General features: G+C 41.8%; 1 long non-coding RNA gene across 1 annotated transcript in view; it reads right to left on the minus strand.

Moving 5' to 3' along the window:
* Positions 1 to 10,327: 10,327 nt before the first annotated feature.
* LOC149128390 (uncharacterized) overlaps positions 10,328 to 14,111 on the minus strand; it is a 48,737-nt gene continuing 44,953 nt past the window's right edge. Inside the window, exons 3-4 of the long non-coding RNA XR_016218573.1 lie at positions 12,063 to 12,160; positions 10,328 to 10,445 (exon numbers count right to left, since the gene is read on the minus strand). This is a non-coding gene — a long non-coding RNA (uncharacterized LOC149128390). The remainder of the gene's footprint in view (positions 10,446 to 12,062; positions 12,161 to 14,111) is intronic.

Raw genomic sequence — 14,111 nt, forward strand, 5'->3', positions numbered from 1 at the left:
CTCCTAAAACAAACTTGGCAAAACTCCCACTTCTGAGGGGTAGGGGCAGGAAACCTAGGGCTGTCTCCAGAGATCCAGTTTGTGTCATTAGAAGTCTTAAGGGTAGTGCCGACCGCCATATTGGCACCGCGAAGGGCACAGTGCCAGGATGCCCCCTCTGCTCCATCCCCGGGCTCCGGGTGTCCAGCCACGCTGTGCAAAGCTCCTGCCTGGGGCAGGGTAGAAGGTAGCTTCTATGAAGGCCGCCAGGAGTCAGATCCCAGCACTCTGAAAAGAGTTTAGCAGACTCCAAGAGAAATTCAACAATCTCAAAACAATCATACTGGATTCGGCGAATTGAATTCTTTGGTGCCCCCATGAGACTGACTATGTCAGCTGTGAGCACCGAGAATTATTTGACCTAGTCTTCTTCAGCTATTAACTTCTTTGCACAATGTATGGCACACAGTAGGGGCACAATAAATGCTTGGTGAAGACAGAAGAGCAGGGTGGTGAATGAATGGACAGTCTGAAGCACCATCAGACAGTACATTCACAGCCAAGATGAAATGGAAGGTAGACCAATTAAGATCCATTAGATGGGAGAGCAGACGTTGATTCAAAGATACTCCTCTTTATTTACTAAAAGGAATCAATGGCTTGGTGAAAACTTTCTGGAATCTAATGTGAGAGGAAATGCAGGGTTTTCTCTTTGGGAGTCCACTGGATTGCAAAGCAAAACGAGGCAGTTTTTCTCAGCCCATCCTTGTATTGTATTAGTGAGTGGATGGGAGGAAAAGTCCATAAAATGATCGGCTTTCTAAATTGAGAAAATTACATCTTGGTTTCCCTGGAACTGTTCTGAGCTTCATGGCATCTCACTAGTCTAAAGCGAATGGTTTCCTAAGAAAATGTTTGGCTTTTAAATCGTCTCTCAAATATTTTGATGCCAATTCAAATATTTTATAACATTACTTTAAATTTTTAAATATGATAGTTTTAAAATTTTATAAAGAAACAGGTTCCATGAACTACAGCTTTTGAAGTTGATTTTTTTTTGTATTTTGATGTACTCCATTTTCTTAAGAAATTGTCCAGAAGAATTTTCCTTAAGAGAAAGTTTTTTTCAGCCAACATATATTTATTGAGAGCCTACTATATGTCAGCCATCGTTCTAGACATTAGGAACTGCCAGGGAACAAAACAGAACCTCCTCGCTCAGTGTCCTTCTATCACAGTGATGTATTGAACAAGTCTTTGTAGACCTCATTGCTCCCCTAGTGAAACTTCCTCCCTTACTCACATAAACTCATCTATTTGTCAAATAGATATTTACATTAAGACTATATAGATGTTATTCCTGCCTGGGTCACACAGTCTACTCAATTACATTTCCCTGCATATTCGTTTATTTTGAATACTAGTCTCTCTTATTTTTCCCCAGTTTTCTTTCTCCTGATCACTTATTATCCCTTTTCCTGGACACTGTCTGTGCCTCATTCACAATTTACTCCCTCACTTTGGTGGAGTATATTAACCATGACATGATTGACAGCTTCTCTGGAAAGAATTCTAGGATGGAAATCATTTTCACTGAGAATTTTGCAAGTATTCTCCAACTGTCTTCTATCTCTGGTGTGATTACTGAGAAACATATTTCTGTGTTTTTCTTTTCTTTCTTTCTTTACTGTAATTGTTGTTAGCTGTTGTTGTTTTTGTTATAGATTCTCTGTCTCTTCTCACCAGTATTCTAAAATTCCATGGTGATATAGCTTGGTGTGGACTGTTATAATTACTGTTCTGAGTAATGAGGGAATCCTTACAACCTAAAATTTCATGTCTTTCACTTCAGGGAAATTTTCTTACTTTGCTTTTTTTTTCTTTTAATAAAACACAAATGATTATATAGTTCATAATGCTCTGTATCTTACTCTCATAACACTACTTTTATTTTTTCTCTTTTTTCTACACTTCCCATAATCTCCTTTTTTAAACTTTTATTTAATAAATATAAATTTAAAAGTACAACTTTTGGATTATAGTGGTTTCCCCCCATAACCACCCTCCCACCTGCAAACCATCCCATCTCCTACTCCCTCTCCCATCCCATTCTTCATTAAGATTCATTTTTAATTATCTTTATATACAGAAGATCAACTTAGTATATACTAAATAAAGATTTCAACAGTTTGTACCCACATAGAAACACAAAGTATAAAGTTCTGTTTGAATACTAGTTTTACTGTTAATTCGCACAGTACAACACCTTAAAGACAGAGATCCTACATGGGGAGTAAGTGCACAGTGACTCCCACTGTTGATTTAACAACTGACACTCTTATTTATGACGTCAGTAATCACCCAAGGCTCTTGTCATGAGCTGCCAAGGCTATGAGTTCACCAACTCTGACGTTATTTAGACAAGGCCATAATCAAAGTGAAAGTTCTCTCTTCCCTTCAGAGAAAGGTACCTCCTTCTTTGATGGCCCGTTCTTTGTGCTGGGATCTCACTCACAGAGATCTTTCATTTAGGTCATTTTTTTGCCACAGTGTCTTGGCTTTCCATGCCTGAGACATTCTCATGGGCTTTTTAGCCAGATCAAAATACCTTAAGGGCTGATTCTGAGGCCAGAGTGCTGTTTAGGGCATCTGCCATTCTATGAGTCTGCTGTGTTATCCCGCTTCCCATGTTGGATCATTCTCTCCTTTTTAATTCTATCAGTTATTATTTTGCTTTGCTTCTTGATAATCTCTTCCTCTCATTTTTCTGGGAGGGATTCAAGTTTCTGGGAGGTTTTTTCTTGTTTTTTTGGCAATTTTATATTGTTATCTTAGTTATATCAATTGTATTAATTTCTGAGCAATTTTACTCTGTGAACATTACTTTATATGGCCTCCTGGTTTTCTATCATAGTGTGCAACATCTTCTCAAGTTATCTGAGGCTATTAAATATCTTTTATTTGCTTTTTTAATTTTAGAGGCTATCCTCACATTTGTAGTTCTGGTTGGCTGCTGATTTACAAGTAAGAGGTGATGAAGTGCTAATCAGAAGATGGGGATGTACTGATGGACCAGACTCCAGAGTGATAAGGTGGGAAGTGACTTTGCAATTTTACTGAGAACTGTAAAGTATAAATAACTAAAATCTTTATTTTGGCTTTTCCTTTTTGAGCCCTAAGAAGTGTCCTCCAGTCTCTCGTGTGGGGCAGCAGGATGGAGGTTGAGGTACAGTAAAGTTAATGAGTGAGGAGGGAAGCTGAGAGTTTTGCTGTTCATTGTGGTAATGCCCTACTGTTTTCTGGAACCCAAGAGGGGTAGTCATCTAACTGCCTAGGACCTAGAAGGAGATCCTTGATATAACTACCCCTGCCAGAGGCTTGCAATCACTCCTACATTCAGCTCATTCTCTAACTCAACCAACAGAGGCAACCGGCTCATCAAAGCCCTGAGCTTTTCTGGGGTCCTTCCTTCTTGATGTCTTTCCTTGCTTGACCAGAGTTTATGCTAGAAACATACATCTTTACACTGCATCACCTTCTGCCAAACAAGTTAAGAAGCCTGACCTAAGGTACGAGATACAGACAGTCTTCATGGGCTCTGAAATGACACTCAATCCCTGGGGTGCCTCTACCTTAGCTGATTCCCACCCCCATCACAAGGCCATCTGCCTGAAGGCTGCTCTCCCACACCCCAGAGAAACAGAGATGCCAACATCCAGTTTGCAGAAGTCCCTTCTAGAGAATATTTTTAGAGTTGTCTGTGTCTGCCAGAGCATGAGCAAAGCATGGTGGCCCAGACCCAAGCTGGTCACTCTGAGAGATGAACAGACTCAGTGAGTGACGTCAAGGAATTACTCAGGTTGGGTTCCTCTGAGATGATTAAAATTCTGTCTTGGCACACAATTCTATTACAGGACCCAAATTGACTCTCTCTCCCTGTCTGAGAGCATTGTTCTGCACTGCAAAGGAGGTGGAAGCACAGGTCCTTAAAACTTCCTTATCAAGCTAATTAGAGCAAAATCTTCATTCAACACTCTTGGACAATGAGAGTTTTTGCTGAAGGTAAATTCCTAGTTAACTGAAACACACTTGAAATGAAAAACACCTTTGAAAAAGCCATTTGGGGTGGAAACCTTTTTAAAATGCATTACACTCTCCTCGTCACCTTCTCTGGATGACTCACAGCCATCACCCAAAGAACATCAGTCACAGCACTGTATCCCGAGTGAATGACCAGGCTATTGCCCTCCACACCTGCTGACCCCCAACTGCTGTGCTTTTGAGCTCTTGATCCACCATTTTCAGCTGGAGTTTTTGAGTTTGGGTGGTTCCTTCTGGTCGCTGTTCAGGGACTAGTGTTGTGGCATACTGGGTAAAGCCGCTGTGTGTGGTGCTGGCATCCCATATGGGCTCCAGTTCGAGCCCAGGCTGCTCCACTTCTGATCCAGATCCTTGCTAATGTCCCTGGGAAAGCAGTGGAGGATGACCCAAGTATTTGGGCCTCTGCACTCTTGTGGGAGATCTGGAGGAAGCTCCTGGCTCCTGTCTCCAGTCTGGCCTAGCTCCAGTCGTTATAGCCATTTCAGGAATGAAGGAGCAGATGGAAAATATCTCTCTCTCTCTCTCTCTCTCTCTCTCTCTCTCTCATTCTGCCTTTCAAATAAATTATATGTATCTGCTTCTAGTCCCAGGCCTAATCTACCTGAATTTCCACCTTCTAACTCAATACCATCAGGAAAACAATAGAAATGTTCTTAGTAGAACTAGCTGGAGCAAATTAGAAGTAAGGAGGGTTAAGGGAAGATCTGTGTGTCTCTTCCATAACCACTGCTAAAGAATTCTAATGCATTGGGACCTGCATTGTGGAGCAGTGGGTAAAGCCACTGCCTCAATGCTTGCATCCCATATTGGCACTGTTCTGAGACCCAGCTGCTCCACTTCTGATCAAGCTCCCTGCTAATGTGCCTGGGAAAGCAGTAGAAAATGACCCAAATACTTGAACCCCTGTCACACATTGGGGAGACCCAGATGGAGTTCCAGGTTCTTGGCTTTAGGCTGGCCCAGCAAATGTGGCCATTTGGGGGGTGAAACAGTAAATGGAAAATTCTCTCTCTCTCTCTCTCTCTCTCTCTCCCTTACAGATAAATAAATCTTTTTAAAAAAATTATAATGCATTAACTTACGAGTTTTACTTCAGCCAGTCAAAGGTCATTTTCCTATCTTTTCTAGCCCTTACCTATGGCCTGTACAGAGGAAGTTTCTTGATAGAGGACTGCCTCTGTGGTTAATTTAAGTGCTCCCTTGATGTTGAGGAAGTTTGAGATAGACCATAGGTTTAAAGTGGGGTCTTGCATAATAGTGCTGTCCTATATAACTTTGTGTAGCAATGGAAATATTCTGTATCTACCATGTCTGGTAATATAGCCACTAATCCCATGTGGCTCTCAAACACACGAAATACAGCTAGTGCTATTGAAGAGCTGAATTTTTCATTTTACTTAGCTTTCATTAATTTAAAATCAAATGGTTATAAATGACTAGTGGCTCTTCTACCAAGCAGCACAGGCCTATGCTACAGACTATCTGCTCATTGCATAGAAAGTGGAGTCAGACTGGATATTGTTCAAATTCTGGCTACCACATTTATTAGCTGGGTGACCACAGGCAAATCACTGAAATTTTCTGTGCCTCTTGATCCCCACTTGTAAAGTAGGAATAATAATGTTTCTTATTCCATAGGACTGTTGTAAGGAGTCAATGAGGTAACATAAAGTGCTTAAAACAGCATATTGCAAATAGTAAGTGCAATGTAAATATTAACAATTGTCTTTCTTTGCATTTCTAGAAGCAGTCACTAAGACTAAAATTTGGATACAAACCATTTACTTGGGAGTTGTCCCAGTAAAAGAGAAGGGAAGTTAGTCATTATGGAGTATTGGCCAGCGCCACGGCTCACTAGGCTAATCCTCGGCCTTGCAGCGCCGGCACACCGGGTTCTAGTCCCAGTCGGGGCGCCGGATTCTGTCCCGGTTGCCCCTCTTCCAAGCCAGCTCTCTGCTGTGGCCAGGGAGTGCAGTGGAGGATGGCCCAAGTACTTGGGTCCTGCACCCCATGGGAAACCAAGATAAGTACCTGGCTCCTGCCATCGGATCAGCGCGGTGCACCGGCCGCAGCGCGCCGGCCGCGGCGGCCATTGAAGGGTGAACCAACAGCAAAGGAAGACCTTTCTCTCTCTCTCTCTCTCTCACTGTCCACTCTGCCTGTCAAAAAATAAATAAATAAATAAATATATAAATAAATAAAGTCATTATGGAGTATGATAATGAGCAGGTTAGTGCTATAGGCAACTTGGTCATAATCCTCTGTAGACTCTCTGGGTCACTGTAGAGAGCATGTCTCAGAATTATCCCCCCACCAAGGAATGATAAATTATTTATCCACCAACTCCTGTCAATTATGTGATGTGTGCTCCCATGGATACTAACCCCTAGCACTTTTAGTCACTCTACATGGCCATGTTTCTGGGACTAGAAAAGTCTCTCTGCAGAATGACAGTGTCTGAAGTCAGTAGAGAGTGTAAGGCCCCCAAACTGAAAAGGAATCCTGACTGAATGAAAAAAAACTTAAAATAAGAGTTTAGAGGTCATTTGGGATGATGACTCAAATCACTAGGAGGGATACCCTCCTCTGATATCAGAGTGCCTGGTTAAAGTTCCAGCTATTCTGCTTCTAATTCAACTTCCTACTAATGTGTACCCTTGGAAGTAGCAGATAATGGTTCAAATACTTGGGGCTCTGCCACCCAAATGGGAGATCAGCTAGAGTCCCAGGCTCCTGAGGGCAGCTTGGTCCAGCTGTGGTTATTACAGGCATTGGGAAGTAAACCAGTGAATGTCAGATATTTCTCTCTCTCGCTCTCGCTCTCTCACTTTGCCTTCAAATGTTCATGAATGCCTCCAAGTGACAGAACCTAAATCTTTTTTATTTAATTTATTTATTTATTTTTTATTTTTTGACAGGCAGAGTGGACAGTGAGAGAGAGAGACAGAGAGAAAGGTCTTCCTTTGCCATTGGTTCACCCTCCGATAGCCGCCTCAGGCGGTGCACAGCGCTGATCCGATGGCAGGAGCCAGGTACTTATCCTGGTCTCCCATGGGGTGCAGGGCCCAAGTACTTGGGCCATCCTCCACTGCACTCCCAGGTACAGCAGAGAGCTGGCCTGGAAGAGGGGCAACCGGGACAGAATCCAGCGCCCCAACCGGGACTAGAACCCGGTGTGCCGGCGCTGCAAGGCAGAGGATTAGCCTAGTGAGCCGCGGCGCCGGCTCAGAACCTAAATCTTGTATGGAACTGCAGCTATAGGACAACTGGGGAAATCATGTTTCTAGCTTCCTAACTTAGACTTTGGACATATCTTGAGTAAGGCACATACAGCATCACATGAATATCTAGTAACCCCTCTAATCATTTCAGAAAAAGGACTTTTGGTGTTTTTTTCTCTATCCAAATTATGTTCTCACTTTTACCCATTATAGTAAATTTCAGCACTAACAACCCTCCTTTCCCTCATCTATAGTCAATCTGCCACTTACTTGTTTCTCTGCCTAAACAACTCTTTCTCATCTGTCAGCTCTTCCCTTCCCACCTTCGTGATACCACCACACACACACACACACACACACACAGAGCATCACCACCACTCTTTTGGTAGCTGGCTCCAAAATTGCTGAATCACTGATCAATGAATCTGAATCACTTGTCAGTTTATAGCTTAAAAATCAATGTCATCTACTTAAAAGAGATTTTTGCTGGCCACCTTCTCTAAAGATGTCTCTTCAATCTCTTCATGACATTAACTTGTTTTATTTCCTTTATGATACTTACCAGTCTCTGAAATGATATTTTCTTTGGGTATTATTTGTCTTCCTTCACTAGAATATAAGCTCCTGAGAGAAGTCTCCTTGAATACCTTTTTGTCTTGGTACCTTAGTATCTGGAACAGTTCCCAGCACAAAGATTGGATTAATAAACATCTGAGAGGGGCCGGCACTCTGGTATACCAGGTAAAGCAGTGCCAGCATCCCAAATGGGCACCAGTTCGAGTCCTGGCTGCTCCACTTCTGATTCAGCTCTCTGCTGTGGCCTGGAAAAGCAGTAGAAAATGGCCCAAGTCCTTGGGCCACTGCACCTGCATGGGAGACCTGAAAGAAGCTCCTGGCTTCAGATAGGCTCAGCTCCAGCCATTGTGGCCATCTTGGGGGTGAACCAGCAGATGAAAGACCTCTCTCTCTCTCTGCCTCTGCTCCTCTGTAACTCTGTCTTTCAAATAAAATAAATAAATCTTAAAAAAATAAACATCTGAGGACTGATAGGAACATAGGAATGTTTACCCTGTACTGCTTAGTGTCCTAGGGGCTCTATCAAAATCATTTCACACAATCCTTACAACAACCATATGAAATACATACTGTTAGCTTCTCTTCCCAGTTGAGAAAACTGAGGATAGAGAAGCTATGTACTGGTCAATGTTGTATCTACTGAACATAAAAGCAGGATTTAAGCCCAAGCAGTCTGATACCAGAGTATAAATATTTGTGATTATTTGCCTCTTTCATAGCAATTGCAGATCTTTAAGAAGAAGCAGGAAGTTTGTGATAAATAGCCACCTCATACTCAATCATGTAAAACAGGCCTGGAAAGCTGAGGAAATTTCAGGCAGCCCTAACCATCTCTCTAGGTGCCTGCCTATAGTCATTACAGAAGACACTTAGAGGGCTAAGTTCACATGCAGTACAAATTTCAGTCCTTTGTGGGACATCACATTCCTCTGATTAGCTCATCTTTTCAGTGTATCTGAAGACCATTACAATGCCCTACTTAACAGCTTTCAGATAAGGAACCTCCAGCCCCAAGGCCAGATCCCTAAATCTACTTAGTTGACTACTTCTCTACAGTGAGGAGTTCAGATGGGTCAGAGACAGTGTCTGTCTTCTAGCTCTGAATGAGTGAATGGATAAGTGAGTGCAGAAGTCAGAATTAACCAAAAGCTCTGAATAAGTGAATGAATAATGAGTGCAGGAATCAGAATTAATCAAAAGCCTTAGCCCAAGGGCAACCAAGGCGATATTCAGGATCAAAATTAGATGCAATCTTAAAGAGTAAAGATGCTATGCAACATTTTGCCTAGAGACAGCTAGTGCCTAAAACCGTGCCTGGCACATAGTAGTTATTCAACAAATATTTGTTAAATGAATAGTGGTGGTGCAAAAATCGCTTGCTTGTTTTTATTTCAGCTATCCATCCTTATTGTTGCTTCATTGGATCCCTTATGGATTTGGATATTCAAGCTGTAATCCAAAACCAGAAAGAACTGTATTTGTTCTCCATAATAGAGGAAGGAAAATTTAAGATTAGAAAAAATATGAAAAAAATATAGGAGACAAACAGCAGAAGCCCCAGAGCTCACAGGGGTGAAGATCAAGTGAGAAACTACCTATGATTGTTAGGAGATGAGATAAGGACAAAAAAATGAAAGAAAAAAAAAGCCTAATGGGAACATTTAACCTTTCTGTAACCTATAAGCTATAATGAATCTTCTCCTGTAACCCTCATCTCTTTAATAAAAGTCAAGTATTTTATTTCTGTTTTGTGGAACCGGATATTTTTGAGAAAATCAAGGAAGGGACTGAGTCTCATCTCTCAAGGCAAGACCAAACGGAGCAGACACAAAAATTGGATTCTAGAGAATATAAGGCATAAAGCAGAGTTTGAGCTAACTCTACCTTGCTTGGGGTTGGCACAGTCCAAGTCACATACAGTCACACAGAGTCTACACTAGCTTCAACACAGCCCACTTAGTAATGGAACTCCTCAAGGTTATTACCTTCCATTTGGCATATATGGGAGTCAGTCCCTACCCTTGGGCTCTGTGGGACCCTAGGAAGAGTTGTTCACTGAAACATCTTTACCACATTGCACCAGTCCCTTTGATCTCACTGTGCCTGCCCCCAGTTCAGCCTATGACTCAGAAGTACCTTGTAGCCAAAGAAATCTGGTAGAGGACAAAGCCCTCACCCTATATTCCTTTTTAAGACTTTTGACGTTCTCATGTGTCATTTTGTAATTGAGATTATCAGTTAGTTGCCTGTATCTGATCCTTACTTTCCCTCCCTCCCAGCTAAACTCAACCTTCAGGCCACACAATGGAATTCAGCAAAATGAGCTAACAGTTTTCTGTGTGAGTCACTGTGGGTGACTCTGGTCAGAGAGCACTGTAGAGTGAGCAGGCAGAGCCCAGGCAAGTGTTTCAGCCATCCAAGAACTGGCAGACAGCCCAAGAGACACTCTCACCTGATGATGGACTAGCGGATGAGTCCTGGAGGAAATGGTTTCCAACAGCCGCAGAGAGTCTCTTGGCTCATGCACAGCAATGCTCTTCCCGATTAAAAACGTTGTCATCATTCACACTGCAATGTGAAACCCTTTTTTTTTTATTTTTAACATTGTGCTCACATTTCTACAGGCTTCCATCTACTCTGCATATTAAAGACAAGACCCTTCCACAGAATGGTGACATCTCTAAGTCACTGTTCCACCCAAACAGCCTGCATAATGGACAGAAAATTATTGGCTGATCCTCAAAGGGCAGACACAAGCAGGGGCCTTTCCATGAGCTGCTTCTCTTTGCTGACACTAAGAGGAAAATCATAAGTGGGAGGGTGGGAGAAGGCTTTCTTTTCTAAAAGACTTTTAGTTATTCCTAAGAAATTCCTCCTCTTATTCCCGGAGGAAGTCATCTCTTAGATTCTGTCAGTCAGACAAGGAATGGCAGCCAAGGAGAGGCACTCAGAGAGGTTCCCAACTAATGCAACCAGAGGAAAACTGCCAAAGAAGCTGGGCTCCTTAGGATAAGTAAATTGAAGGATATTTTGGGGATAAAAATAAATCCTTTTTGTAAATGAAAGATGGAGGGCTGCTGGATATACAAATTGCCCTGTTCTGAGCAATGATGTCGCCAGGGCTGGCCTTGCAGACCAATGACGCAAACAAAGATGCTCTCAGACATACTTGATGACCCTTTCCTCCAGAGGGCTCTATCCTGTTTTCATCCCATGCTCACAGGACTTGCTATGGGCTTCTCAAAAAGACTTCACTTCAGTCATTATCCTCACGGGCCCAGACTGGGATTTTTCAGGATCAAGACTTCCATATAGGGACTGGGGCAAGCTATCTAAAAACAGAAATGGAAAAGGAGAGTTGAGTAGTCCAGGGTAGTCTCTAAAAGGACACTGCTTCTGATTTTTAATTTCAGATGCAATGACCACTGAGTGCCAGGTATCATTGGAGAAACAGAGTGATCAGAAATCTACAAGAAGAGACACCACTCAAGAGTCTGAAATATTTCAGGTCATAAAGTATGGATCTCATCCCAACATCCAACCAGAAAATTGGGGGAACTGGAGGCCCCAATCCCCCCTCCCATTGTGGAGGGGTTAAAAATGACAGTATCAGAATTCTGCTCTAATGATGGAGGAGACAGCAAAGCAACTAATCAGTGGACCACACAGGAAATCAGTCCTAAGTATTAGCTCTTCATAACAGCAGTAGAGAAAGTACTAATTTGATGCTATATGAAGATCCTTGGATGCTGGTTCCTAATTAAAACTATTCACAAAAACCCAGTGGTGTGCAGGAAGAGAATCTGAAAGAGCTCCAAAGGTAGCCAAGAGCTGGTGAGTGTTTTGAGTATGGCAACTCCAAGTCCCGGAAGGTGACAGCACAGATACTGTTGAAATATCTTCTACCTGCAATGAGACTAGTCAACATGGAGGACTTACAACTACAATAAGCAACCAGGAAATCTAAGGCAGAAGCCAACAGTGCTTTTTCTCTGCACCCCCCCCCCATTCTGAAAGAACTCCAATAACAAAACCTAAATAACTCTAGAGACTGAATAGCTCATGGTTAAACTTTAGGTAGTTAAACAGGCAGTCAAGAGTTTCTGGAAGTCTCCACCATTCTTCTCTCTTTTAACCTAATCTCAGTAAAGTACTGCAGACCCTGAGTTTGGCATTGTAGCTTACCTGTGTTCGATAGGAAAGAGATAGTTCCACAGAAAAATCCTTAGGCAGCCTGGCTTGGTTATTTCCCAAGAAATACAGTTCCTTTGAGGACATGGCCACTGTAACAACAATAATAATAAACACATATTTCACAATTTCCATACACCTAAGTCTGTATAAGTATTATCTATACACCTACACTAAGTGGTATACATATATGATAAAGCATGTATTTTATAGGATAGAATGCATGTAATTAATAGGTAAGCAGGTTCTAAATGGTTCTCATTTTCACACAATCCATCCTTACCAAAGAAAACTTTAAAAAGAATAAAAATTTTTCAAATGTTGTTAAAGAGTAACACCTGAGGCCAGCGTCATGGCTCACTTGGCTAATCCTCTGCCTGCGGCCCTGGCACCCTAGGTTCTAGTCCCAGTTGGGGCGCCGGATTCTGTCCCTGTTGCTCCTCTTCCAGTCCAGCTCTCTGCTGTGGCCCAGGAAGGCCACATGCTTGGGCCCTGCACCAGCATGGGAGAGCAAGAGGAAGCACCTGGCTCCTGGCTTTGGATCGGTGCAGCACGCCGGCCATAGCAGCCATTTGGGCTGTGAACCAACGGAAGGAAGACCTTTCTCTCTGTCTCTCTCTCTCACTAACTCTACCTGTCAAATAAATAAATAAAAAAAAGAGTGACACCTGAAAGAAACTGACCTAATTGAGGCCTTAGTTCCTGTAATGGAAGACATCCCCTTATGTATCCATACATAACTTAGAATAATGGAGCTCTTTATTAAAATGAATTATTTCAGATTATTGGTACAGTATAACTAAACCATCCCAATAATATTTTAGATGTTACACTTGTATATGATAACAATAAGGCTACAACTAACTGTCATGGAGAGAATTTCACAAAATGATAGCTCAAGCACCTGAAATAGTAATGGGAAAAACTAATTACAAAGTAATGTTTGTAATTAATATCCTAAATGGCTATAATATAGGATTCTTTGTTTTTTTAAGAGAATAAATAAAATATGTTCTCCAATTTCAAAATATCAATTAAGAGGCCATTATTTCCCCTTGGGATTGCCAATTATTCCCCAAAAATGAAACATGAAATACACCTAATAAACATAGAATCTGAGCTAGAGGGTGTTCTTGCTTAATTAAAGGCCAAAATTAAACAGGTCTGAATTATTAAAAGGCCTATAAATACAAAAGTCCTTTCCTGACTAGGAAAATGATTTAAATTCCTGCATTCAAGGAGAAAAATAGTACAGTTTTTCAAGAGGCAGTCAAAATTATTTCCAGTAGCTTATGAGAATAAGTTATACAAATGAAAGGCAATTAAGTATAAAGGACAGTGGGTTTTTTTTTTCAGTCTTGCCCTAATACATACATGGCATGAAATGATAAATCCATGATCTAGTATGGAAATTTGCCCACCCAGACCATCAGATGCTAGAGACAACCTTGCAAGAACTGTAAGGCTTCTAAAGGCAAATTGCCCAGGGCCTTTTATCTGGGAGCACTTTGCTAGGTGCCCTAGAGAAAGCCAGAAGTATAAATGTTTTGTTAGAATTCATACTGTAAATGTATTCTTGATTATTCCTGTGGCATTTTCTAGGCAAGGAAAGGTCTTTAGGAAAACAGATCTGGGCCTAATCACTATTCCATGAACACTGCTTTACCAGACTCAGTGTTACGATGTGAATGTGTCCCCCTAAACCACATGTGAAAAGCGATTTGCTAAAGTAACAGTGTTGGGAGGTAGGGCTAATGAAAGATGATTAGGCCACAAGGGTCCAGAACTCATGAATGGACTAATGATATTGAGGGAGTGGGTTCATTACAAAGGGATGACTTTGGCTTCTCTCCCCTCCCCTCTCCTTACCTCGTCACCTTCCACAATGGGCTGATACAGTAAGAAGGCCCTCATCAGATACTAGCCCCTCAATCTCAGAGGTCCTAGCCTACAGTTGTCAGGAGCAAATGCATTTCTATTTGCTAAAAATTACTCAGTGTCTGGAATTCTGTATTGCAACACAAAATGGACTAGGGGTGTTTA

The sequence above is a fragment of the Oryctolagus cuniculus genome, chromosome 1 (genome assembly GCF_051225735.1).
Source record: "Oryctolagus cuniculus isolate XC-2025 breed Fujian yellow rabbit chromosome 1, ASM5122573v1, whole genome shotgun sequence".
Lineage (NCBI taxonomy): Eukaryota > Metazoa > Chordata > Mammalia > Lagomorpha > Leporidae > Oryctolagus > Oryctolagus cuniculus.